This window comes from Anopheles marshallii, chromosome 2, assembly GCF_943734725.1.
Source record: "Anopheles marshallii chromosome 2, idAnoMarsDA_429_01, whole genome shotgun sequence".
Classification (NCBI taxonomy): domain Eukaryota; kingdom Metazoa; phylum Arthropoda; class Insecta; order Diptera; family Culicidae; genus Anopheles; species Anopheles marshallii.
In genome coordinates this window covers 58,295,180-58,322,424 of record NC_071326.1, presented here as the reverse complement: position 1 = coordinate 58,322,424, position 27,245 = coordinate 58,295,180, and positions in this window count along the sequence as shown.

Sequence of the window (27,245 nt, the reverse complement as noted above, 5' to 3'; positions counted from 1 at the left end):
GTCCGTGCAGGACCGACTGTGTCCGGGTCGCCACTCGCTCGAGAAAGATTTCCCGGCAAATACCGCCAAACAACCACTCCCGATTAGAGTTGCTGATCCGGCCAATGTTGTACTTGCGGCGGACGACCTTCGTTTCGTCTACCTCAACGGTCATCCCTGCTCCGCCGATATGCCGCGATGTTCGACCGAACTCGTAATCGAACAAGAAATCGCGGAGCAGTCTGTACCACTCCAGGACCGCGCATCGGTTCAACTCGGTCTCTGAGATTGCGTGGCTCACGGGTGATCTAGCCTCCCACTCGTAGAACAGACGCGTCAAAGTGCCTAAACTACTTTTTGCGTCGAAGAAAATCGACCCGGTGTGGATGCTGCAAGAAGCCGCACATGCCTTACGGCGGCACAGCCACTTGAACCGGTCATTGGCGGTCACTTTTTTCAACTTCATCGAGCCATTACAATTCGGGCACGACTGCTCGCGCTTCAGCAGCCCCTGCAGCCACTCGATCCCACGCAACGGAACACCAAATAGTGCACTCAAATCACCACTGTTTTTAATTTCCATCGTGGAAAAAGCACGTAAAAATAGCGTTAGCACGGAAAATACGGGAAAACAAAACTGTTCACACAGAACCAAACACGCTTGGCCAATATGCAATTTTGGCGCTTTTCCGATTTATCACAAACAAAAAAACCTTGTATGTTCGTCTCCTTCTGTTTCAGGGAATGCTTCAACCACCGCCACACATTCTCGATCCGTTGGGTGTGGACATCACCCTGGAGCGGATCCACGAAGTTATATGAATGGTTGACGGTGGCGTGCTCATATCCCAAGCCGGCGAGTCCGTTGAATCCTGCCCAGCAGTCGGAGAGGATACGCGTTCCGGGGGCCACATGTCGCTGGATGAGTCCGTGCAGCACAGACTGTGTCGGGGTCGCCACTCACTCGAGAAAGATTTCGCCGGTTTCCCGGCAAATACCACCAAACAACTACTCCCGGTGAGAGTTGCTGATCCGGCCAATATTGTACTTGTGGCGGACGACCTTCGTTTCGTCTACATCGACGGTCATCCCTGCTCCTCCAATTTGCCGCGATGTTCGATCGAACTCGTAATCGAACAAGAAATCACGGAGCAGTCTGTACCCCTCCAGGACCGCGCATCGGCTCAACTCGGTCTCTGTGATTGCGTGGCTCACGGGTGATCTAGCCTCCCACTCGTAGAACAGACGCGTCAAAGTGCCTATTTCGCTTCTGCTTACACTCTTGCCGAATCGACCACCCACCTCCTCCCTTTTTGTTGCAGGTTGCATACGAGCCTTTCGGTGCTTTAATTTAAGTTTGAAAAATTCTGCCACATACTGTGCTGTTGGTAGTAGCGAATCGTTACCTCCTACGGTTCTGAATAATTGCAAAACATTTGTGAACTTACTTAATTGTATCTTGCGTTTCTCTTACCTACCGCTACCAGTCCACGGTATTTGGGCAAAAAAAGGTTTGCTGAACGATCGCCTGATGCAGACGATTGTTGACGTCTGCGCGAGGAATTTGCTGGCGTAAAAATTGCTCTACCTTTTCTCTATACTCCGAATCTGCCTGCAGGCCGTGATTGAAGTCCTCTAGCTGTGCCTCCGTTTCTAGCGGTGTTAGCTCAAACTCCGGCCGCTGAACAAACCCTTCGAGCGGCTGTGTTGCCGCCAAAAATTCTTCCATCGCCTGTCTTTGGCGAGCAGTATCCCGCGTGATCGCGTCCAATCGTAAGTCAATACGTGCTTTCAAATACGCGTTCTCTTGCTCCAGGTCACGAATCCTTTGCTGGGCTTGCCGCAGCAACTCACTACAGTCACAGCAACGTCCTCCGGGGAAAGAGGTCGGGGTATCACGAGCTAAAAAGTCGAAAATGCGTCTTAGTTTGTTTTCTTCACATTTTACTAAGCTACATTAGCAAGCACTGATATCCTTACCAGGTGGGTGTTGTGATGCACTGCCCATTGTCCCATTGATGCACATGCACTGCCCACGTGTAGACAGTACCGGGGACACTGACGAAGACAAGACGGGTGGTGACAACCGGACAACAGGAACGGGGACACTGTGACACGACGAACTGACCGGAACGGCCGCAGCTGGTTGCGAAACGCCGGTAGCGGTTCCGAAACTACTTGTAGAACAAAATAAGAAAATACATTTCACACCACTTTTGCCGCTTACACATTCACCACAGTACCGTTTGGCCATACTTACCAGCAGCCCCCGCATTGATGGTGTAGCTAGCAGATGGTAGCGCATGCAGCGGTGGTTGAGTGGGCACTGCAAAGGAAAAAAACATGCATTAATGCACATGTCACGCAATCTTACTCTGCACAACACTTCACTTACATTGCGGGAGCTGCATCGAAGCAACATTAGCGTCCGCCAGCGCGGCCGACTCGGGATTAACAATCAGCAGTGGGACGCCGTTTACGTAAACAATTTGGCCTTCCATATCAAACACACACACAACAATGCACACAACAATAGAAAAACACACGAAACACTAGAAAAGAAAAAAATGAAAATACCGGCAACAAAAAACACTACAACAATTTCACTGCAGGTACGAAAAATTTGCACAACACTATAATGTGTTCAGCATCCACGCACTAACATCATCACAGCATCGCAGCTGATCGATGCGTCACTGACCGGCATTAAGTTCAATGCGCTATGCGTAGAACAAAATGTGCTTGGTAGCAACGTTGTCGCGCGATATCGCCGTAGCATCGTCTTAACACGGGTACCGCAAACACACGTGGTAAGTTACACGTCTTATAATCGAAGTTCAATTCCGTTTTCTGTTCCTTCACTTCCTTAGGCCCGGGTCTATGAAAAAGTTGCGGCAGCATTTGTGCCTTGGCAACAAACTGATGTGGTCTATGAATATCATAGTTGCAACAAGCAACAGTGTTATGTCAAATTGAAAGATGTCATCTTTTCAAAATAAACAATGGCGTTTATTAGCAAATCAACAGTTGAACAATAAACACGGATGGAAAACGAGATGGAAAGTGCTTCACCCAATTTAAATAACTTTTGCACGCTTGAAGGAGGATCGTCAACTTTGATGGTATGCTTGATGGCAGAAGCAGCATTGCAGAGACCGGGAAAAACTGCTCTGCTGCAAGAACGTGGCATAAAATGTGAATTTTCAACGTTGTTCCCGCAATTGCTTCGCGACCCAGTAAAATTTCATGAATATATGCGTATGGATAAAGGAACCTTTTTTTATATACTTGGTTATATAAGGAACAGCATAGAAAAGGCGAAGAAAAACAATGCGTACATCAGTCCTGAGGCCCGGCTCATGATAACCTTAAGGTAAGTTTATTACTGACTCTTGTATCGATGAATTCTATTCACTTTCCATTCGGGCCTTGTATTGAAGCGTATACGTATACGAACTTATACATCTGCGTGGTACAAACAAGCATTGAAAGCTTGCGTATATTCAAAATTTTTCTTTTATCAATGGTTCGCAGCGCGATGCGATTTTGTAGCGGTCTTGTAAAATTTTTTCGACAATGTAAAATCTTTATACTTTTTTCTACTTTATAGGAATTGATCCCTAATTGTTTCTTTCATGCTAAATTGAAGTATGAATACAATACATTACAATACTTAAAGAATGAAACAAAAGTATTTATTCGTCTTCCATGTTTTGGAATTTTGAAATTACTTCCATAATGTTCATGCGTGCTGCAAGCTGGTATTTTTTTGGTATTTCTTTAAGAGGTTCTATAATGCTGATAGCAAAATGGTATTCGCTGTCGTTTAAATTAAACCTTTCTGTCTTGTCCTTTTCTAAATTCAATAACTCATTTGCGATGGAAACAAGATCTTTTTTAGTACGTATGGCCGGTTTACTTGGTCCTGCCATCTGAAGCATCCTAGCGGGAGTTGTAACATCTTCGATGTTTTCAGTATCTTCGTCGGTTGACATTTCGAGGTATTCTAAAAAAAAAAGTTAAGTTCAAAATTACAATTATTTAATTATTTATTTTCACTCCAATTCAATTGTTACCTTCTTCCATTGCTGGCATATTTCCCACCATTGGACGCGATGCGAAAACATCATTTAAAAAGCTCAGTTGTTCAAAGTGTTTCCACTGCTTGTGGTTGCTTGCAGCCGATCCAGTTATTCGATTCTTTTTATTTAGTTCTCGCTTGTACTGGCTTCGCAACACGTGCCATTTCTTCTTCAACATGTCCACTGAAACAAACAAAAGTGTGGGAATTATCATATTATTTATTCAAATTTATTTTTTAATTACAGATATCTTTCAACTGGATTAACCTTCAGAGCTCTTTCGTCGTCGTTTCGTATCTCTCATCAAGCAATTGCTAGTATAATCTACGAAACGTGTGAAGCAATTTGGAAAACGCTGCAACCAGTACATATGCCAGTACCAACGATTGCTTCATTTATGGAAGTATCAAGAGATTTTGAAGCGAAATGGAATTTTCCTAACTGTATTGGGGCCATTGATGGAAAACACATCAGAATCAGATGCCCATCGAACTCTGGGTCAACATTTTTCAATTATAAAACTTTTTTCTCCATCCATCTGCAAGCCATTTCTGATGCTAATTGTAAATTTATCACGGTGGACATCGGAGATTATGGAAGACGATCTGACAGTGGAGTATTTGCTAACTCTGCAACGTATAAGCATATCGAAAATAATACATTTAACATGCCTCCTCCTAAACCCCTGCGAGGAACTTTTTCCAATATGCCGTACGTGTTGATTGGTGATCAAGGGTACCCATTAAAAACTTATTTAATGAGGCCGTATAGTAGTGGGTTGGACGAAGAAAAAGAATCATTCAACACCACATTAAGCAAAGCTAGAAAGACAGTAGAATGTGCTTTTGGTATTTTGGCCTCAAAATGGAGATGTCTTTATAGTCTCATACAAATATCACCCAAGAATGTGGATGTTATAGTAAAAACAATGTGCATTTTGCACAATATTTGCATTGATAGAAGAGTGATTTTAGACACACAGTTATGGAGCGATATTTTGACACGGTCTGTACCTAATAATAATTTAAGGGCGAACAACCGAAGTAGTCAGTTAGCGTATGCCATTAGAGAAAACTTCAAACGTTATATAGTATCAGGCGCAACCGTTGAATTAAACATATGAATTCAACACAAAAATATTCCGATTCAACTATATGTCTATCTAATTTGGATATAAGATACCATTACTGCCACATTTACTTTCAGAAATATTATACTGCAACAATAAACTATAAGTTACTTAAGATATTTCTTTTTCATCATCACGTAATCACGTGTAATCATCATGAATGTATGCATGGTCTGCCTGGGTAATGGTCCATATTTTATCTACACTGGCTTAAGGAATGGTTATGTTACACGCATACGCGGACATTTGGAGACTGATAAATAAACTGCCATGCTACGCACTTTGACGACTACCTTGCGGACAGGGTCCCATCTTCTGGCAACTGAAGAAATGCGAAAATGTTATTTATGGAAGCAGCGCTTCTCGACAAAATATACGCACGTTGTTATAAAATTGTATACAAGCAACTACAGGCATAATACACGACCGGACTTTTTGGGAACACAAATTTGGACAAGCAGAATACGGAACAAACTATTCGACAAAAGCTATGCCACTTTTATTAAATCATCTATATGACCACGTTGATCTTCTAGATACTGATTGTGTGGGTTTTCCTTTCACCTTTTTAGGTGTAAGGTGGCAGATGATGTACATTTTACTACCATTTTCAGGAGCTTGTAAACACTATTCCTTTTATTCTAGTTTGTAATAAAAAAACGCTTGTGCACATTACAGCGACCCATTACGTTCTGTGAAACCCTCAGAAGATTATTTAAGTTAAAGCTTTCCTTTGATACGAAACGTAAAGTGTCAACTTTACCTGATTTGGGAGCCTGAATGTCTGAATGTCGTTTGAAACTGAGAAACTGCCCAAAATTAAGCCAGTTCGATCAGAATTGCTGGCAAAAGGAAAAGCGCTGGGATTAGAACAAGTTATATTTGGTTTGTTTTAATCACATGCGAGTGCATTGGGAACAAATGTTTCTTTGATACCGTGGCCCAACCACATAGTTTCAATAACTATGACAATAGTAATTTTGCACAGTTTATACACTACTTGAAAATCACCACACGCTAATTATGTATAAACTTACCAGGAACATTGGTGATTTCTTGAATTTCCTGCCAAAGTTTCTTGTCCGAGTTACGAATATGATACTCCTTCAATTTGGTATCCCAAATCGCCGGCCGTTGTTCAATCAAGTCGATGAATAATTCCTCGTTCATTGTAAACGCACTTGCTCTATAAACAAATATATGATTATGCGTTTGTTTTTATGACTAATTTTGCCACATGAATAACATCTTACCTTAAATTTCTTTCGTGTATTCGTTTCACTGGTATATTTCACTGGTATATTGCGCACATGAATACAGGCGGTTGAAAAATCGAATTCGCGGAATTTCTAGCCTTTGTACGTGTTTTGACAGCCATCCATGGGTGAAGCAATAACATATGGGCTGAGGTGAGCCAAGTTTCACCAAGGTATTTAGTTGCAGGAAGATTCGAACATGAATTTCGAATGCTGCGGCAACATTCGAAACTGAAACAAATCGGTTTGTTCTTCTTGCAGCAAAATTCTTCTTGCAGCTTGAATTTGACATTTCATCCATACGATTTGGCAACAAAAGTGCCCGCAACATTTTCATAGACCCGGCCCTTAGTAAAATACAGACCTGAGGCGAGAGCTGGCAGTTATAATCACTTCACTTGCTGGCACTGCAGGCGATTCGTGCTATCCACGACACAAGCGCACAACACTTACCTTACATCGATAACTCTCCCCCACACACATGCAACGGTATTAGCAAATTCGAACATGTAAAACGTTGGTGGTTGGCATGATAACGCGTAACGCGAATGTCAAAAACACCCGACACACCAACAGGGAAATCATATGGCAAAACGAGCGTGAGCTGAATATGCAGCGGTGTGGCAGTAGGCGACAGAACAGCGCAGCGCGCTTATCAAAGCCCTAAAAAATAGCTAGGCAGCGCGCGAGCGTGTGAACGAGACGATTGACAAGTATAAACGTACCAACAACGCCACCGGCACACATGTGTGCGATAGTTTTTGTTTGGCCTTTGGCCAAGCATAGGTAGAGGAAAAATAAGGTTTTGGCCCGACTGTTTTGATACACTAATACCAACACAACCGGCAAAAGCTTAAAAAAGTTCGACGATTTTGTTGCCAATCCTTGGGTCATGTCCAACCTGCGTCCAATGGAGTATAAGTAGGACCTGTAAAGGACGTCCTAAAAAGGTCAGGTTTAATTCCGAATTGGCCTTGAAAAGACCGCTTGGGTAAGGTGAACAATGTAGAAGTGAAGAAATGAAATATTAGATAGCAGACGATCCCAAGCCGACAAAACTCGGAGAGTCGTGGCTAAAGTGGAACTAGAGTGGGGCCCGATTCTAGCTCCACTCTAGCCCCACTTTCAGAAAAGAAAGGGGCTAAAATGAACACCGCTACTTGTGACGTCATCATATTTTCGTCACGGCGGTTGTTGCATTGACCTCTTGAGACGAAAAAGCGGTGATGCATTGGTATGAGTATACGGTGAAATTTAAGGAAAACACAAACATGCAAAAAAAAAACGAATTGCTTGATTTTCTTAAGTCTGTCTCTTCCAGCTTACTTTCTCGCTCGGTTGGATATTAATATTATTGACGTGTTTTGTTCTTAAAGCTAACTCTTTCCTTCAATTTTTTTAATTGGCGGGGGGGGGGGGGGGGGGGGGGGGTTGGTGGTTGTCTATGAGGGTAGATATTCTTTATAATCACGGTGACATTCAAGTGATTAAGACGTCCGCGCACTTTCTCCGGAGTGCTTGTGAAGAGTGACGCTGTTTTTTTATACTGAAATGGTAAGTAAGAGAAGCCAGAATTGAACATTGCGTACATTGCGTACATAGAGATATTTACCGTGCAGTTGTAGCAGTCTCGCTGGTATGATTATGCTATGCTGCCTCTGATGGTTGATGGTGATTAGTAGGAGATTTTGTTCTACACGTACCTCATGCGCAATGTACATGTGTGAATGTGAATGTGCCATATCAAATATATAAACGTAGGCGGGAAAAAAGTCTTGTTCCGATTTGGAGTGCTTCGACAAACATCTTGTATGTATGCATCTTGTGTAGTTTTGCTTGCTATTGGTATTTTGCAAATTGTGATAGTTTGTGAAATCTTTAAGCAATGTATTTAACAAAAAAAGTACACTTTTAATGAGTGAATCACAACAACCATCAATCCATCTATCAAGGGGGAAGCAAGACAGGGTTTTTGTTCGTTCTTTTATTTTTTTAAGTTTTATTTTTATTTTTACAGCAAAAATGTCACAACACAGCGAAATAAATGATAAAGAGAACGTGGCAGTTCAAAACGGTAGGCGTAAAAAAAGAAGTATAAACTTCGTTTGTACTGTTTTGTTTCTACATTTGTCTATGTTTTGTAGTGGACGATCCTGGACCATCAACGTCAGCTGCAGTTTCCAATTTCAAAGCTACTCGAAAACCTTGTGGTAAGCTATGAAGAAAAAAAAATCTGAACATCAAATAGTGCGAACAAATTAGAATAATTGTATATTTTATGTTAACTTTTAACGTGTTTGTGTCTTTTTAGGAACGAAGAAAAGAAAATTGGATAATTCCGCTGATGAAGAAATGTGTACGGAGGAGCTGTACAGCGAAATGTGTAGGGAAATGAAAAACTTATACTTGCAGCAGATATCGTCGCTAGAGGATCAAGTTAAATTCCTAAAAGAACAGTTGCACAGCAAAATCAGTGTGCTGTTGAAGAACTCGGCCCGTAACACAGAAAGAATCAACGAATTAATAGCGATTAGCCATCCAAAGGCGGGACTTTTACCTAGGTCGGAATTCGAGTTGGAACCACTGAAGACAGAAGAAGAATTAGAAGCTTTCGAGCAGCGCTTGAAATCAGACTTAGAATATAAAAAAAAAATTGTGGAATGGTTAAAACATAACGTATCAGAAGCTCATATCAGAAGGCGTCTGCATCGAATTATCGATTTAATTTTCAGCAAACACCTTTTTGCACAGTGTAGTTGGTCGGGAATAAGTCGAAAAGCAGAAACAAGGAAAATAGAGCTACGTAAATTTACTAATATTTTGGATTTATTTAAAACAGTAGGCAGCAACGAACGTTTATTTGCAAGTAGTGCATATTTAGCAGAATTTATGAAAATGAAACTAGGTCACGCATCTGCTCGGCAACATTTGAAGGATGATTCAACAACTTTTTGTAAAGTAAAGGATAAAGCAGGTTGAGTTTAGATGACGAAATTAACTAAAAATATCCTGAAATCATTTTTTTACTAATCTTTTTTACATAATTTTCTTTCTCAGTCTACCATTTCATATTAGTACTAGATATAAAATACATGTGTAAGAATACATTCCAGTTAAGCTTCGACATTGTATTGTACACGTATTGTATTACAGTTTATGCACTTAATGTATGTAATAAGGGAATAAAAATGAATTCATCGTTGCAGTTAATTTGTAACGGAACTAACTTGCATCTAATGTCGTTTAAATTGGCTTCTATCAAGCTGCTTGATAAACTGTTCATATAACCTTTAAATATAAATATGATGCTCGAATCCATCGGATCATCGAATGCCAAATCTTTCAAATTTAGTTTTTGGCCACTTAGGCATACGTTGGTAGTTACCCCTCCCAACTCCTCCTTTGCTGTGTGGAACTGTACGATGTTTTCGTCTTTCGTCAAAAACCAGCAGTTTCTCGGATTGTTCTGAATTATGAAGTTAGGTCGAACATGCACAGTTGTAATTGTATCTTTCCGGGCTATAGAAGGAAATTTTATCATAGACGGTGCCCTGGAGGCAAAGAACTCATCTAGCTCCGAAAGACGGTTTACCGCTTGCTCCAAGTTCTTCCATCCACTTCGAATTAGTCTTTTCAGATGATGCAGTTTACTTTCATACGGGTAGGTTGATAGGGATGATATCGAGCCAAATCGTTGCACTTCCTCATAAATGTGTTGTACATTATGTACATTGCTGTTCACATACCGTTCACCGTAGATATCGCTATACTCTAGTACAAAACGATCTAGTAACCGTCCCGCCAACGGCCAATGATCTTTGTGTACAGAGGAGGAGAGCAAGGTGATGCCGCAGAATAGCAACATGAAATGTTGGTATATATCCTCCGGTAGATAAGGCTCAAATACTACTATTGCTGCGTAGTGCAAAATGGTCGCACATTCAGAGGCTTTCCAATATTTTAAAAACTTCAATGGCCGAATTTCGCGGTGAATTTCGCTTGGTAGTGCAATCTTTCCCAAGGCCACTGATATGTCTTCACAATCTTTATCGGACCATCGAATCCTGCCCATTACACCATCGCGCCAACCAATCAGTAATCTTTTCATTATCCCCTGGTGAAGAATGTGCAAAGGGTCCCCAACAACGACGTCTTCAATTATATCAAATTCAGGCAGATCTAACAGCGGTGTTGGTATTTTGCGATGACCAGGATATATGCCATCTCTGAAGTCCTTGTCGGTTCGTTTTGTTGCATTAATGCCTAAAAATGCCATAGTATGGGCTTCGTGTATATATGTGCCTTCTACCGTGCACTTTAAACATCCTTCATAGCTATTATGGCTAACTACGCCTGTAATTAACAAACGCGTACATAGTTAATAGCTGTTAATTATTGATGTTGCTGAAACATTTTTTTGTATATTATTCACCTTTAATAAAAGATCTGGCTAGAGTGTCAGCAACGATGACACGTAGCTTTACTGTAACTTGTTGTCCGCGGATTGTTATGCCGGATGTGAACAGCCAATTCAATTCTTCAACCATCGGGCGGAGGTATTGTTCTAAATTTGTTGGTTTCGTTGGCCCACAAAATATTCCTGCCATCATAACTGGTGCTTGTGGCAATTCCTGAACGGTGAATAAGATGGGCCAAAACTGCATACTACTGCTATTATGTAAAGGTAATCCGTCTATCGATACCGACAAAGACAATTTGTTCGTTGGGCACTTATTGACGCTAATAAAAATATTGGAAAAAAATAACAGATAAACTAATATAAAATGTAGAACAATAAATACACTCACCAGAAATAATTAATCAAGCATTTTTCAAATCCGCAATACCACAGTTGCCCACCACCGATCTCCGCAATTTCCAATGATGTGTTCCGTTTAGTCCTTAACAAGGTTTTGGCGTTTGCAGGTACATCTACTTGGACCTTTTTAAATAATTTTAAAACTATATTGATGGAGCTGTGAGGAGCATTTGTTGTTAGTGCCCAGTATCGAAGGCCATCAATGATAGACATGTTTTCTAATGTTTGGCTTATAGGATCGCCAACATTGATTTCGGCATCGCTGTCGATACTATCAGCATCCTCATCATCCAAGAAATGGTCGTCGGCATCACAATCAATTATGTCTACTGTCTGGGGCATATTTGCTTCCGAAATAGAAGCTTCACTTCCAACATTTTCCACAGACAATGTAAGAGGATCTTGAAAAGAAACAAACTCTTTTAGGTTATATTATTCCGATGCTCTTGCAAAGAACAAATACAGCCACTGCGAACACTCACTAGATGTACTTGATCCTGCATCATGTCTGTCCTTTTCGGAAGGGTCTAGCACCATATACTTCGCAGCTCTGCGATAAAAGTTTCCAGATTTTTGGGCACGTTTTAAATCAGACATTTTTTCTTACTTTTAAAACACTTTTCCGCAGCACTCTTATGAACGATCTTCACTGCTTTGATGGTCAAGAAATTTCAAAAACAGCTGACCATTTACCCTTTAAATTCCGTCGACTATTGCGTTGGTCGGAAAGAGACAGCATTTGTATTTTTTTTTCAGCAAACATTACCTGTACACGGATTTGTTTGAAGGATGAGCGGAGGTAGGGTAGCCGGAGGTAGGAAATACGTCCAATGCTTTGAATATGTACACATACATTGATACATATGAAGTAGCACATTTTGTCCCGTCAATGTTACATGTAAGAGCAAGCAAGGTCGGAATAGAGTAAAAACGAAATGCATGATAACGAAGTGAACAGAAGCCGATTTGTGTGACGTCACACAAAAATATCCAATGAACCCGAGCTAGAAAGGCATACAATTAGAGCAGGATACACGTTGATTTGTTCATTTTAGCCCCACTTGGTTTGCCTGGGATAGGCTGGAACGATCGATTTAAAAAGGCGATCGTACGCAAAAGTGATTAATCCGAGGGTAACAATATAGTGAGGAAATGAAATGTCACTGTATTCACCGCGATATGTGCGATACAGTGACCGCGATGCGTGCGAATGTAAATAAAATTCTGTTCTTACAAAAAATGACATAATGCTAGATAAATTTTGAGAGCCGTGGTAGTAACATGAAAACAGTTTAACCTGCAATATTACAATGCAAAAGTGCATGACGTCAATTTGCAATCTCCGGATGTGCAAAGACTACATAAAAGTGAAACCGCGTAAGTGGAACGGAGTGCAAAGCAAGTGAGGTACAAAGTGAACCTAGAGAACCAAACCCAAAGGGAACATTTAGACCAAGCGCCATACAGAACTCAGAAGTGCTCGCTCTAACCGCTATTTCTCTCCTGCTTGCACCCGCACGGAATGGTAACACTCATCGATGGGTCGGCCGATTTGAGAGAATTCTCTCACGCTTTGCACTTCTCCTCCGTCATTCTCGCACACTTGTACTCGTAGTGCACATCGGTCTTGCAAGTATAGGTGGGTTTAATGAATGTGTCTTCCTTGCACATGTCTTTCTTCTCCGTCACACATAGGCGAATCGTCCAGCTGAGCGTTTTGTGACTATGAATTAGTGTGTGACCCCATGTGATAATACACTAGCTCCACACGATTTGCCTTGTTTTATCCCAACTTTTTGATCGAGGATTAGCCTGCATCAATGCATCGGTAACAAAAAATATTTGAAACTATGCAGTGCAGTCAGAAACGGATCACGCACTACGCAAACTAATCGGTCCTGAAGGTCTCGAGGAGCAAGGGGCTCGGAGCATCAATAATACCAATACCTAATTTCAACTAATTTCCAAAGACCATGATCCGCTATAGAGTGTAATTTTGCTCACTTAATGCACTTAAGCTTTTCACGCATAGTGCGAAACTGTGCGTATCACCCTTATCCGTCCGCACGTTTTTGTTTCCTCTTGGTCCTTCATCGCCCAGTACAAAATGCTGACACTTCTCGAATAGTGGGCTTCTTTCTGGCACACAACAGTGAAATGTATAGCGCTGGAAATATTGCGTAGAACACTGCGCGTGGCTCCTTGGAATTGATACAGATCAAGTAGCAGATTCGCGTAAGGAACTGGACATACAAGAGACTTAAACAAGGAACGGGAAGGATATGCATCCCTACGAGTCTGACCGTACAGGCCATAAGCCTTGAAATCAGCTTCAGCCTTCAGTCCCAATAAGGATAGATCATGCATAGATCACCACTGATATCTGTGACCAGCATTAAACCGATTATTTTCTCTCAACTCCACATTGGTGTCGCTGGTGCTGCCATTGGTGATGGCATGGCCAGAGGATGGTTGAAGCATTTTACGTCTTTACGCAGGTACAAACAGTCAAACAAATCAAATGTAAGTTCCAGTATTGTGTTAACAGGTTTGTTCTCACCTGCTGACTTTTACGTATTTCAAGTTCGATCTGTTTAAATGTAATGGTTAATGCATACTGTAAAATATTCAGAAAACTAACCATACAAATGGAATAAGAATAAGACGCGAAAGTGCTACCAGAGCGTGATCCATTTTGACCACAGAAAATTCCAAATTAACAGTATAAAAGGACAACATTTTTTTACCAGAAGATGGGAAAGCAACTTCCAACGCAAACTCATCAAATTTCTTCGCATCAGTAACCTGTGCAAAGAAATATAACCATGCATAGCCATCTAGACCAACTAGCAACTTCAGTACATCAAGTGCACATCAGCGATCCATTCAAGTTACCATTCAGACCAGTTTTCAAGAGCCAGCGCCTACAGCCCAATTCATTGCCTCAACAGACAAGAACAGCCCTTTTCAAGACTACACCTTCGTTCTCATTCTGTTTGCTGGCTTGAATCGGTGCCCACGGGTAGGACTACAGTAGTACAGCATCCGCCGGATAACCAGACCAGCTGGTTACAGCTCTACCCGTGTTGAAGAACAGTGCGACGCATACGGGTAGTGACAGACCATCCGGAACCGGCTGTTACATATAGTTAGAGTGTTTGTTTGTATGTGTGAATAAATTAGTTAAAAGAATTCACCAATAGTTGTAAAGGGGGGGGCTTGAAGTTGTGCGTTGATGTTAGTTGCAACATGGTGTGGAGGGGTTCTTTTGGCGGTTCTTTGTTCAGCATTTGGAACTGTTATACCTTGCGGAAGAGTTAAAGCATTGCTTTGACAATCCACATACGCTTTCCAGCATAGCAACTTGCTACGAGGCTCTTGGCGGTCGCCTACTCCGCTCAACGTGCATACGTTAGTATCAGTCGACTGATTGATAGGATCACTAGTTAGTTCTGAATTTTGTTCTATTCAAAACAGATCGAATGTCCGAATCATATCCAAATCCGAAAGGAAGAAGCTCATCATTGTATGCCATTGTGCTTCACAACGCTTTATATACTGCAAACAAATAACAACTGCCTTAACACTACTCGCCTCAAGAAAATCATTATTGGCAATTTTGATCGGCATCCAATTAGTATAGCTATAATCGTATTACTGAGCAATATCTCTATGTGGCATCTTTACCTATTCTGTACGTACCACATTGTACTGTGAGCGTATGCGGTCCCGTTATCTTCGCGAGTATGCGTGTATATGTTCATACATTGCATGCAGACATACTCTACGATCTACGTTTTATGTATAGCGACTAATGGGCACGAAAATTGCTGGGAGTGTCTTTTTTATTTTTGTCATATTTCATTGATTAAACATGATATTCTCAACCTGATTGGTCGTCGACTATCACTTGGAGCAAAAATGGAAGAATGCGCTAAAAGTACCCTAGCCTCTTTTTTCTGAATTATGTTTTGGTAGCAATCCCCATTCATCATCAATATTTTCCTTTTTAGCACCATAATGCAAATGCAGCAACTAACTGCATGATGACAATCTAATTGTGCATTCAATAATGATTCTTATCTTCGACAAGAATGAGAAGATGACTTTTTATACAGCATTTGAACAATAACAAGACACAATAACTGGCATTTTTCTATCATATACTCATTTATAAGTTAACCGCTTCGACGGCGAGTCAAAACCGTGCAGGGTATTTGCATCATCTGATGCAAGTCAATTGGCTTACTACTTTTACTCCCAAACTGCGTTCTTATACATGCTCCAATCAGCTGTGCGTTAATGTTAGTTGCTACATGAATGCATACAACAGCACCTGCCATAAATAGGCATCGGACTAAGTATTTTTCCTTTGCATTTTGAACCCAATAAGGATGGTATGGTTCGTTTGGTGCATCTCGAATGACCAAAATGCACTCAAACCAATGTTGCATATCGACGCATCGATCGACGCGCTGATCATACAACAAAACCCGACGCGTTTGCTTACCCTCAGACTGGGACTCCGTGGCCGCATCGATTCGCCGTCGAGGTAAATTGGTATCAAATGGTATAATACAAAAGTTCTGTTCTCGTTCTTTCAACAGCTGATCCGTGCAATCATACGAATGCAAAAATATCTGTCACACTCCCCTTCACTATGCACGCACTTCCACTTCCGAGCGCAAAACCATTCAACCATTCACACATGCAGAATAGAGCAATGCACACTATCTTCTTCACAAGACAAAATAGTACGGAAGTGGTGTCGAAAATGGCGCGCAGGTTAAGCATACTGCCTATAGCTATAGAACAGTACTGCGGTAGTGTACAACAGTAGTGTAGAGAAGTGTAAGATAGGTAGGGGAAAGTAGAGCAGAGAAACACATATTTTTTGTTCTCTCTCCCTGCGCAGGGGAAAAGCGCTCCAAAGTCCAAACGAAGGAGAGATTCGTCGTAAATTTGAGTGATAAGTCCCAAATTCTGCTCACTCAACTCATGAGTCCATAAAATTTGGGTTCCTCGATGGCCCAAACTGCTGCAGTCCGGAACTATTCGGGACCACATTTCGGAGGACCAAACTCGGTTGAAAATAGTTCCCAAACTCCGGAGTTTGCTCCCTTGGGTATAGATTCATTATTGAAAACGGGCGAGTGCAATAAGTGAGATATTCTCAGCTTGAATGAACAGATGAATGACAAAAAGGAGATCAAATATTTTCCCAAAAAGATTTACGTGATGAATATTTTATTCGGCTTGTACAAGTTCAACGTTAACTACAGCGAAATCCAAAAAAATGAGGCATACAACATTTAAAATTTTATCGCAAAAATGAAGTGTATAATTACAATAGACCCTAGAAAATGCGTAAACGACTTACAAAAAAAAACTGAAGTTTAGTGAATGATAACTACAAATGCCATGTGCACCAAGCATGACGTTCGAGTGACATGAAATATTGGAAGGCGAGACCACGGATCATAAATGTTGACCGGCGGGATGCCAAGAGACAGGAGTCTCCAACTTGGAATACTTACGGACAGGAGTCCCAACGAATATACTAATGGAAAAGAGTTCCAACCAACAAATTAACGAACAGAAGTCCCAACGAGGAAGACAACAGATGCAAATAATTCTTCAAGTACACTGCATAATAAGTAATAAATGATTATAATGATTATAATATAAAAGATTTTTTTTCATAATTTCGAAAGAAAAAAAAAAGAATTTGAATATTGTCTTTGAATAAGTAACACAAAAATACACATGAGGAGACGAACGACCATTGAAATATACAATATAGTAATATATAGACATTGCAACGAGTATTCGAGTTTGAATCAGTTGTTCCTTTATCTTTCGAATGTACAGCGGGTGGCAACTATCGCATTGACCATTGCTGAAGTTGCCCCATTCGTAAAAAAACGACATTTTCCACACCAACAAACCACCGCATCGCCACATTCTATTTCTGGAGGAACATTCACATTCAGCAGGAAAGAAAATTCAATTTATGTGCTTTGCAAAAAAAAAAATATAATAGTAATAGTAAATTAGTATATAAAAGTGAGCGTGAATAGTGGAAAGCGAAAATAGTGATTTAGCGTAGGGTTAGCTTATAGGGCAGTCAGAATTAAGGGTATAAAAATGAATGCATTAGGACAGGCCAACACAGTGACGAAGCTAGTAAAGTTAGTTGAAGATGAGGTAGGGCTAGTTAGTTTAATGTTAGATGCAGGACTATTGAGGACAGCTTAGAATTGCGAGAACTGTAGTGCAGGTATGAATAGGAGAAAAAATAGTTCAGAAGGGTGTTTCAAGTGGGTGTGTTGCAATCCGCGGTGTAACAATGCCGAATGTTCGATTAGGAAGTGCAGTGTGTTCAGTGGGTCGAGGATAACGTTAGGGAAAAGTTTGCTACTGGTATTAGGATGGGCTAGGAATCTAAGCGTAGAAACAATAGTTGAGGAATTTGGAGTTAATAAGAATACAGTGTATAAGTGGTTTAGTATAGTTAGGGAAAAATGTGCTAGTTACATGGAGGCAAATCTGTGGTGTGGTGGCCTACAGCCGCGCGTCCCATGGCGCGCCTAGAGTCTATTCAGCGTACATTCACGCGGTTTGCACTTCATTCTCTATATCTATACGTCACAGCTAGAAGGCTCCGTGCTAGGATGTTACTTGACGTAGAGGAAAGTCATAGTCGTTTCGGTTCCTCTGATCCGTTTTTAATTATGTGCCGAGAGTTTAATGCTGTTTGTGATCGTTACGAACCTGACATGTCGCGTTATGCGTTTTTAAACTGTATTCGTGCTGTGCGGTCAACTTCCTGTTAATTTGTTTTCTCATAATCGTCATCATAATTGTAAAACTAATCTTAAAATGCTTCAAGGGGGTCACATGAGGCCCATTGAATTTAAAATAAATAACAAATAGGATAAATAGAAGGCCAATAGGAGGATCAGGATTAACGGTAGAAATTGACGAGTCGATAGTAGTTAAACGAAAGAATAATAGAGGTCGTGTTTCAGATTGTAATCAGGTTTGGCTAGTTGGAGGCATTTGTAGGGAAACGTAGGAAATATTTTTAGAAAATGTAGAGAAAAGGGATAGGACAACACTGCACAATTTAATTTTAAACAATGTAGACAGAAGTAGTATAGTGATGACGGATTGTTGGGCAGTGTACGGAGGATAAGAGCGGCAAGGGTATAGGCAGGTATAGGCGGCAGGGGCATAGGTAAATCATTCTGAAAATTTTGTAGATCCAGGGATTAGAGAGGTACACACGCAGAATATAGAGAATTTATGGAAGCACGTTAAGGATTTTCTTAGCAGTAAGGGAACAAATAAAGATAGCATGAGGTCTTATTTAAGGGAATATCAGTTTAAACGTCATAACCAGAATAGTTTTGAGGATGTGTTAAACAAAACAAAAATTAATAATTGTTGTTTTTATGCACACCTGCAGTCTAAGTCGGTGCACTGGGGTACTGGTGTTGGGATCATCGGATTGCCCCGAGTGACCACTTTATCGTACCGCCACGCTCATGTAGGACGCGTCCTATTTGTGTTTTTACCTTCCTGTTACCGTTTGAATCTTTAGTCAATTAATTTACAAATAACATCGACAGCCCTTTAAATTCTTCTTTTACAAAACAATACTTACATAAAAATAATATCTAAATTTTCTTATAGGAACAGAGTTTTATTTCTTCGCGTATCCCATTTATTTTAAAACTAGTTGTTGATACAAATCAACGGTCCGATTAAAAATAGGAAAGCTAGGAACCAGCGTCATAGATAAACGACATGTAGATGGCGTTGGCGTCGTCGCCCAGTACGAAGTGGAGTCGATCGGGCCTAAATGACGTTTCGATTAGGGGTCATTGGCTGGCCAGGACGAGAAAAAGGCATAAAGGGGACCGACGAAGGGAAAAAAGCGCTCATTTGTTAATTGCGAAACGATAGTGAATTTTTTAGCCCTCTCTTGAGGCAAATAAAGCTATTAAAAACTACACCGCGTTTTATGAGCCGTTCTATTACGATAACGTTCGTAACATTCTAAAAAATTCACTTGTGTTGAATAAGTGACAAAAGTGCGAATTCATCACAGACTCACCCGTTGCCGGCAAGTTGCTGAAGATATAGAACAGCAGAACCGTGCTGAAGTGAAATTGTGAAAATGGCACCCAACGAACTAGTTTGTGTAATCTGTGCCTCGGCCACCGATATTGTGTGCATTCGATGCGTTGATTGCCGGAGATCATATCATCCGGATTGCGTAGGTGAAGACGATTCGGTGAGAACCCGCGAGTGGCGATGTGCAATATGCATACCTCGAGCGACGAGCGTGGCTACATCGTCCCCGCTTCGAGACAATCCGGTAGCACGTCAATCATCGCTGCCGGACGATACTGTGAACGAGATAAGTCGCCTCTTTAACGAAATGAAGGCATGCATGTTACGAGGGGGCGAACCCCCTAGCAACTCCTCTCCTCAACGAGTGTGCTATGTGTGTAATCGTACTGGCACACTGAACATGATCGAGTGTAATAAATGCGATCGCTGGTGTCACATTGAGTGTATTCAGGAAGTAGAAGCAGTTGCGATACGTGATTGGCAGTGCGCGATTTGTACGGTAGCGAGGAGACCAGTGTCAAGTTCAGTGGATCAACTGATAGAACGCATTAACTCGTTAGAACAAAAGCTAGAAGCGCACGCCGCTAACGCAAAGCCGCCATCATCTACAACTTTCGGCTTTTCTGCAACAGATGATGAACCGGAATTATCGCGGGCCAAATCATCTGCAAGACACACTGGTGCGGCGAAGCTTCCCTTCTTTTCCGGAAATCCCGACGAATGGTCGATGTTTATTTCGACTTTCGAAGAAAGCACGCGTTTGTGTGGTTTTTCGGATGGGGAGAACATAATGCGGCTACAAAGAGCATTAAAGGAGAAGGCCTTGAAGACTGTACAGTTGAGACTTCGGAAAGCAGACAACCTGGCGGATGTGATGGAAGCGCTACGAAGCAGTTTCGGTCGACCGGAGATGATCATAAGCTCGCTTATGGATCAGATTCGAAAGGCACCGACGCCGAAGATGGAGAAACTGGACACGCTGGTGGATTACGCGATAATGGTGGAAGAGGTATGCGCCGCAGTAAAGACAAGTGGTCTCGAAAATCGGTACGACGGTCCTTTATTGGAGGAGCTAGTGCGACGACTGCCGTCTACCATGGCTTTTCTATGGGGAATGCAACGTGTGAGGAAGCCGCCAGCTAGCCTGACTGATTTTGGTACCTGGATCCGTGACGCTAAGGAAGCCGCACTGATAGCTTCTCCAACAGCAGCAGCAGCGGCAGCGAAACCAGAAGAGAAGCGAAGCGCCAAACATATCAACGTGCATACCACGTCTGAGCCACCCGCACATTCCGAAAAAATAGTGTGCGCCTGCAACAACAAGTGCAATCAGCTGGAGTATTGTGAAGTTTTCCTGCGTTTAACTCCGGGTGAGCGGTGGAAACGTGTGAAGAATGACCAGCTATGCAGCACATGTTTGCGTCGTCACCGCAACCCTTGCCGCGTGACACGGATTTGCGGCAAAAACGGCTGTTCCAGGAAGCATCATCCGTTGTTACACAACGAACCTACGGCGGAAAAACAAAGCAAGTATGAAGTTAATCTCTCGCATTCCACAGGAGTACATAGCAAAGGCGAGGTATTGTTGCGCTATGTCCCTGTGGCAGTACATGGACATGAACGGACGGTTCATACGGTGGCACTCCTCGACGAAGGTTCATCCGTGACGCTGATGGAGCATAGCTTGATGAAACAGCTGGGCTTAGAGGGAACAAAAAAACCTCTTTGTTTGAGCTGGACCGGGGGGCAACTACGAAACGAGGACGGTTCCGTCGAGATTCCGATCACCATCTCAGGGATTCGAAAAGGAGATCGAAAGTTCCTGATGCCTGCTGTTCGGACGGTTAAGTCACTAGGCTTACCAACGCAATCTGTCAACGTGAGTAATCTTACGTCGCGATATAACCATCTAAAAACTCTTCCGTTGCAGCCTTATGAAGCGGCTGTTCCTCAATTACTTATCGGAATCGATAACTATCGCCTAACCCGCCCACTTAAGACAGTAGAGGGACTAATAAATGAACCAACGGCTACGAAGACCCGCTTAGGATGGGTTGTATCAGGATGCTGTACCACCGAAATACAGAATCGAAACATGGCCGTAGCCACACATAGTGTAATCGTCTGCGACTGCGCAAATATAGATGCTAAAATCGACGCCGCTTTGAAACAAGGCTTTGCTTTGGAGGATGTACGATCCTCCAATATGAAAATCAGTATTTCTAAGCAAGATGATCAGGCCTTAGAGTTGCTCAACTCAAACACTAAGCTAGTGAACGGTCGGTACGAAACAGGTCTATTATGGCGCGGTAGCAATATAAAATTACCCAACAACAAATCCATGGCCTTGAGAAGGTTAGAATGCCTAGAACGCCGTATGACACGTGAATCACATCTTAGGCAAACTTTAAACGAAAAGATAGAGGACTACTTAAACAAAGGGTACGCACGAAAGTTATCACAAGAGGAGAAGGAAGTTACACACCCTAAAACCTGGTACCTTCCTATTTTCCCGGTGGTTAACCCGAACAAGCCGGGGAAAGTTCGGATTGTATGGGATGCCGCAGCTACCTTTCGCGGAGTATCCTTAAACTCAATGTTGCTAACCGGTCCGGATCTCCTGGCGCCTCTTACGTCGGTTCTATCGAGGTTTCGTGAATATCGAGTGGCAGTAGCAGCTGATATCCGCGAGATGTACCATCAAGTATGCGTGAAAAAGGATGATCAAGACAGCCAACGATTTCTTTGGCGCTGGAACGAGGGACAAACAGTACCAGATGAATACGTAATGCAACGAATGACTTTCGGAGCATCTTGCTCTCCTAGCTGTGCCCAGTTTGTAAAGAATATCAATGCCGATAGGTTTGCAGCCTCCTACCCACGAGCTGCTGAATGCATTAAGATGGAACACTACGTTGATGATATGCTCACTAGCACTGAGACGGTCAAGGGAGCAAAGGAGCTGGCTGAACATGTTACGATCATACATGCTGAAGGCGGATTTACACTGCATAATTGGCTATCAAACTCAGAAGACGTCGTAACAAGTGTAGGCGGAAACGTCTCAGGACAAAAGGACTTACATATCAGCAGCACAACGACTGTACAAAAGGTGCTCGGGATGTGGTGGGACACAGATAGCGACACCTTCCGCTATAAAATACCACCCTGTATTTTTGAGTTGCTACAGAAGAAGATCACCCCGACCAAACGATTGATGCTACAAGTGCTTATGAGGATATACGACCCTCTAGGATTAATAGCTGGTTTCTTACTGCATCTAAAGGTACTACTTCAAGACGTATGGCGGAGTGGGGTCAATTGGGATGATCCTATTTCTACAGATCTACAAGTGAGATGGGTCGAATGGATAACATGTCTACTAGACTTGGAGAAAATATCCATTCCAAGGTGCTACCGACGTTCGATACCGTTAGATGGAAGCCTTTTGCAGCTGCATGTTTTTGTTGACGCAGGAAAGGACGGGATAACTGCCGTCGCATATTTTCGATATCAACGAGATAATGAGGTAGAAATAGCACTGATAGGAAGCAAGACACGGGTAGCCCCTTTGAAGTACGTGTCAGTCCCACGACTTGAGCTCCAAGCTGCTGTATTAGGATCAAGATTGGCCAGCAGTATAGAAAAAGCTCATCGTGAAAGAATCGGCAAACGTTTTTTTTGGTCCGACTCTAAAGACGTGATTCTGTGGCTCAATTCGGATCATAGGCGTTACAGCACTTATGTGGCACATCGAACTGGCGAGATACTAGAAAATACAAAGGTTACTGAATGGCACTGGATTTCTACAAAGTTTAACGTTGCAGATGAAGGAACAAAATGGTCTAAGCTAAATCAACACCTGACGACTAGCCCGTGGTTTACCGGACCGCAGTTTCTTAGTTTACATGAACTCGAGTGGCCTAGGGAGGCTTTACGTAAACAGACAACCGAAGAGGAATTGCGGAAAAGCCTTTGTAGCCATATCATCATCGAACCACCGCTGAAACTGGACGCGTTTTCGCGATGGATACGTTTGCAACGTACAATTGCTTACGTTTGGAGGTTCATTCGCAATTCGAGACTTCGAAAACCGGAGAGAAGAAAACGGGAAATAGGTCCGCTGATTCCTGAAGAATTAGAAGCAGCAGAACGCAGCATCGTTCAACTAGTACAAAAACAAGCCTTTCCAGAAGACTACAACTTTCTGCAAAAGGCTCGTGATAAAGGAGAAAGTCCCCGTCTTAAACCATCAAGCAAGCTATATAAACGCAGCGCATATATGGATGAAACAGGAACACTTCGGGTAAAAGGAAGAATAGATGCCTGCGCGTTCGCGAAAGACGAGACCAAACGTCCAATTATACTTCCCAAGAAGGATTATGTAGCTGATCTCATCGTAGATTATTTTCATCGCAAATACGGACACCAAAACCATTTCACCGTGATAAACGAAGTTCGACAAAGATTCGATATTCCGGCGCTAAGAGCAGCTTGTCATAGAGTACGAAGCCGGTGTCTCATCTGTAAGATTAGGAGCGCAACACCACAACCGCCAATGATGGGAGATCTTCCGGAATGCCGATTATCACCGTATACACGTCCTTTCACATTCACTGGTATCGATTACTTCGGACCCTTCAACATCGTAAACGGTCGAAAATCCGAAAAAAGATGGGGTGTATTGTTTACCTGTCTCACGGTTCGAGCTATCCATATCGAGGTGGCGCATTCATTGTCAACTAGTTCCTGCATTTTGGCCATACGTAATTTTGTAGCCCGACGCGGAACGCCAAATGAAATCATTACTGATTGTGGAACAAATTTCGTCGGGGCAAGTCGAGAACTGCAGCGAATCCTAAAAGAAGTGAATGTGAATAAGATGATCGACGACTTAAACTTAACCAATACTAAGTGGACGTTTAATCCTCCGGCGGCTCCACACTTCGGTGGAGCATGGGAGCGGCTCGTCCGTTCGGTTAAATCTACGTTAAACGGCATGCAGTTCACCCGGAATCCGTCGGATGCAGTGTTCAATAATTGGTTGATAGAAGTCGAACACATAATTAACTCGCGACCGTTGACAGAAGTACCGGTTGATCGTGAGGAAGAAGCACCATTAACTCCCAATCACTTTCTCTTAGGATCCTCCTCCGGTGCTAAATATGTGGTCGAATTCGATGCATCATCAGAAGCTTTGAGAAACACCTGGAAAACGTCCCAGGTGTATGCGGATATCTTTTGGCGAAGATGGGTCAAGGCGTATCTGCCAACGCTTACCAAACGTTCGAAATGGTTTCAGCCCAGCAAAACGATTGAGATTGGGGACCTGGTATTCATCGTTGACGAAAACCTCCCGCGAGGATGCTGGCCAAAAGGAAGGGTCATACAAACCCGTACAGCGAAGGATGGCCAAGTGCGACGTGTGCACGTGCAAACTGCTTCCGGAAAAGTATTGGAGCGCCCGGCTATCAAAATAGCAGTGATCAACATATCGGACAAGTAGTGTTTACAAACGTGTTTACAAACACTGGGGGCAGTGTTGATACAAATCAACGGTCCGATTAAAAATAGGAAAGCTAGGAACCAGCGTCATAGATAAACGACATGTAGATGGCGTTGGCGTCGTCGCCCAGTACGAAGTGGAGTCGATCGGGCCTAAATGACGTTTCGATTAGGGGTCATTGGCTGGCCAGGACGAGAAAAAGGCATAAAGGGGACCGACGAAGGGAAAAAAGCGCTCATTTGTTAATTGCGAAACGATAGTGAATTTTTTAGCCCTCTCTTGAGGCAAATAAAGCTATTAAAAACTACACCGCGTTTTATGAGCCGTTCTATTACGATAACGTTCGTAACATTCTAAAAAATTCACTTGTGTTGAATAAGTGACAAAAGTGCGAATTCATCACAGACTCACCCGTTGCCGGCAAGTTGCTGAAGATATAGAACAGCAGAACCGTGCTGAAGTGAAATTGTGAAAATGGCACCCAACGAACTAGTTTGTGTAATCTGTGCCTCGGCCACCGATATTGTGTGCATTCGATGCGTTGATTGCCGGAGATCATATCATCCGGATTGCGTAGGTGAAGACGATTCGGTGAGAACCCGCGAGTGGCGATGTGCAATATGCATACCTCGAGCGACGAGCGTGGCTACATCGTCCCCGCTTCGAGACAATCCGGTAGCACGTCAATCATCGCTGCCGGACGATACTGTGAACGAGATAAGTCGCCTCTTTAACGAAATGAAGGCATGCATGTTACGAGGGGGCGAACCCCCTAGCAACTCCTCTCCTCAACGAGTGTGCTATGTGTGTAATCGTACTGGCACACTGAACATGATCGAGTGTAATAAATGCGATCGCTGGTGTCACATTGAGTGTATTCAGGAAGTAGAAGCAGTTGCGATACGTGATTGGCAGTGCGCGATTTGTACGGTAGCGAGGAGACCAGTGTCAAGTTCAGTGGATCAACTGATAGAACGCATTAACTCGTTAGAACAAAAGCTAGAAGCGCACGCCGCTAACGCAAAGCCGCCATCATCTACAACTTTCGGCTTTTCTGCAACAGATGATGAACCGGAATTATCGCGGGCCAAATCATCTGCAAGACACACTGGTGCGGCGAAGCTTCCCTTCTTTTCCGGAAATCCCGACGAATGGTCGATGTTTATTTCGACTTTCGAAGAAAGCACGCGTTTGTGTGGTTTTTCGGATGGGGAGAACATAATGCGGCTACAAAGAGCATTAAAGGAGAAGGCCTTGAAGACTGTACAGTTGAGACTTCGGAAAGCAGACAACCTGGCGGATGTGATGGAAGCGCTACGAAGCAGTTTCGGTCGACCGGAGATGATCATAAGCTCGCTTATGGATCAGATTCGAAAGGCACCGACGCCGAAGATGGAGAAACTGGACACGCTGGTGGATTACGCGATAATGGTGGAAGAGGTATGCGCCGCAGTAAAGACAAGTGGTCTCGAAAATCGGTACGACGGTCCTTTATTGGAGGAGCTAGTGCGACGACTGCCGTCTACCATGGCTTTTCTATGGGGAATGCAACGTGTGAGGAAGCCGCCAGCTAGCCTGACTGATTTTGGTACCTGGATCCGTGACGCTAAGGAAGCCGCACTGATAGCTTCTCCAACAGCAGCAGCAGCGGCAGCGAAACCAGAAGAGAAGCGAAGCGCCAAACATATCAACGTGCATACCACGTCTGAGCCACCCGCACATTCCGAAAAAATAGTGTGCGCCTGCAACAACAAGTGCAATCAGCTGGAGTATTGTGAAGTTTTCCTGCGTTTAACTCCGGGTGAGCGGTGGAAACGTGTGAAGAATGACCAGCTATGCAGCACATGTTTGCGTCGTCACCGCAACCCTTGCCGCGTGACACGGATTTGCGGCAAAAACGGCTGTTCCAGGAAGCATCATCCGTTGTTACACAACGAACCTACGGCGGAAAAACAAAGCAAGTATGAAGTTAATCTCTCGCATTCCACAGGAGTACATAGCAAAGGCGAGGTATTGTTGCGCTATGTCCCTGTGGCAGTACATGGACATGAACGGACGGTTCATACGGTGGCACTCCTCGACGAAGGTTCATCCGTGACGCTGATGGAGCATAGCTTGATGAAACAGCTGGGCTTAGAGGGAACAAAAAAACCTCTTTGTTTGAGCTGGACCGGGGGGCAACTACGAAACGAGGACGGTTCCGTCGAGATTCCGATCACCATCTCAGGGATTCGAAAAGGAGATCGAAAGTTCCTGATGCCTGCTGTTCGGACGGTTAAGTCACTAGGCTTACCAACGCAATCTGTCAACGTGAGTAATCTTACGTCGCGAT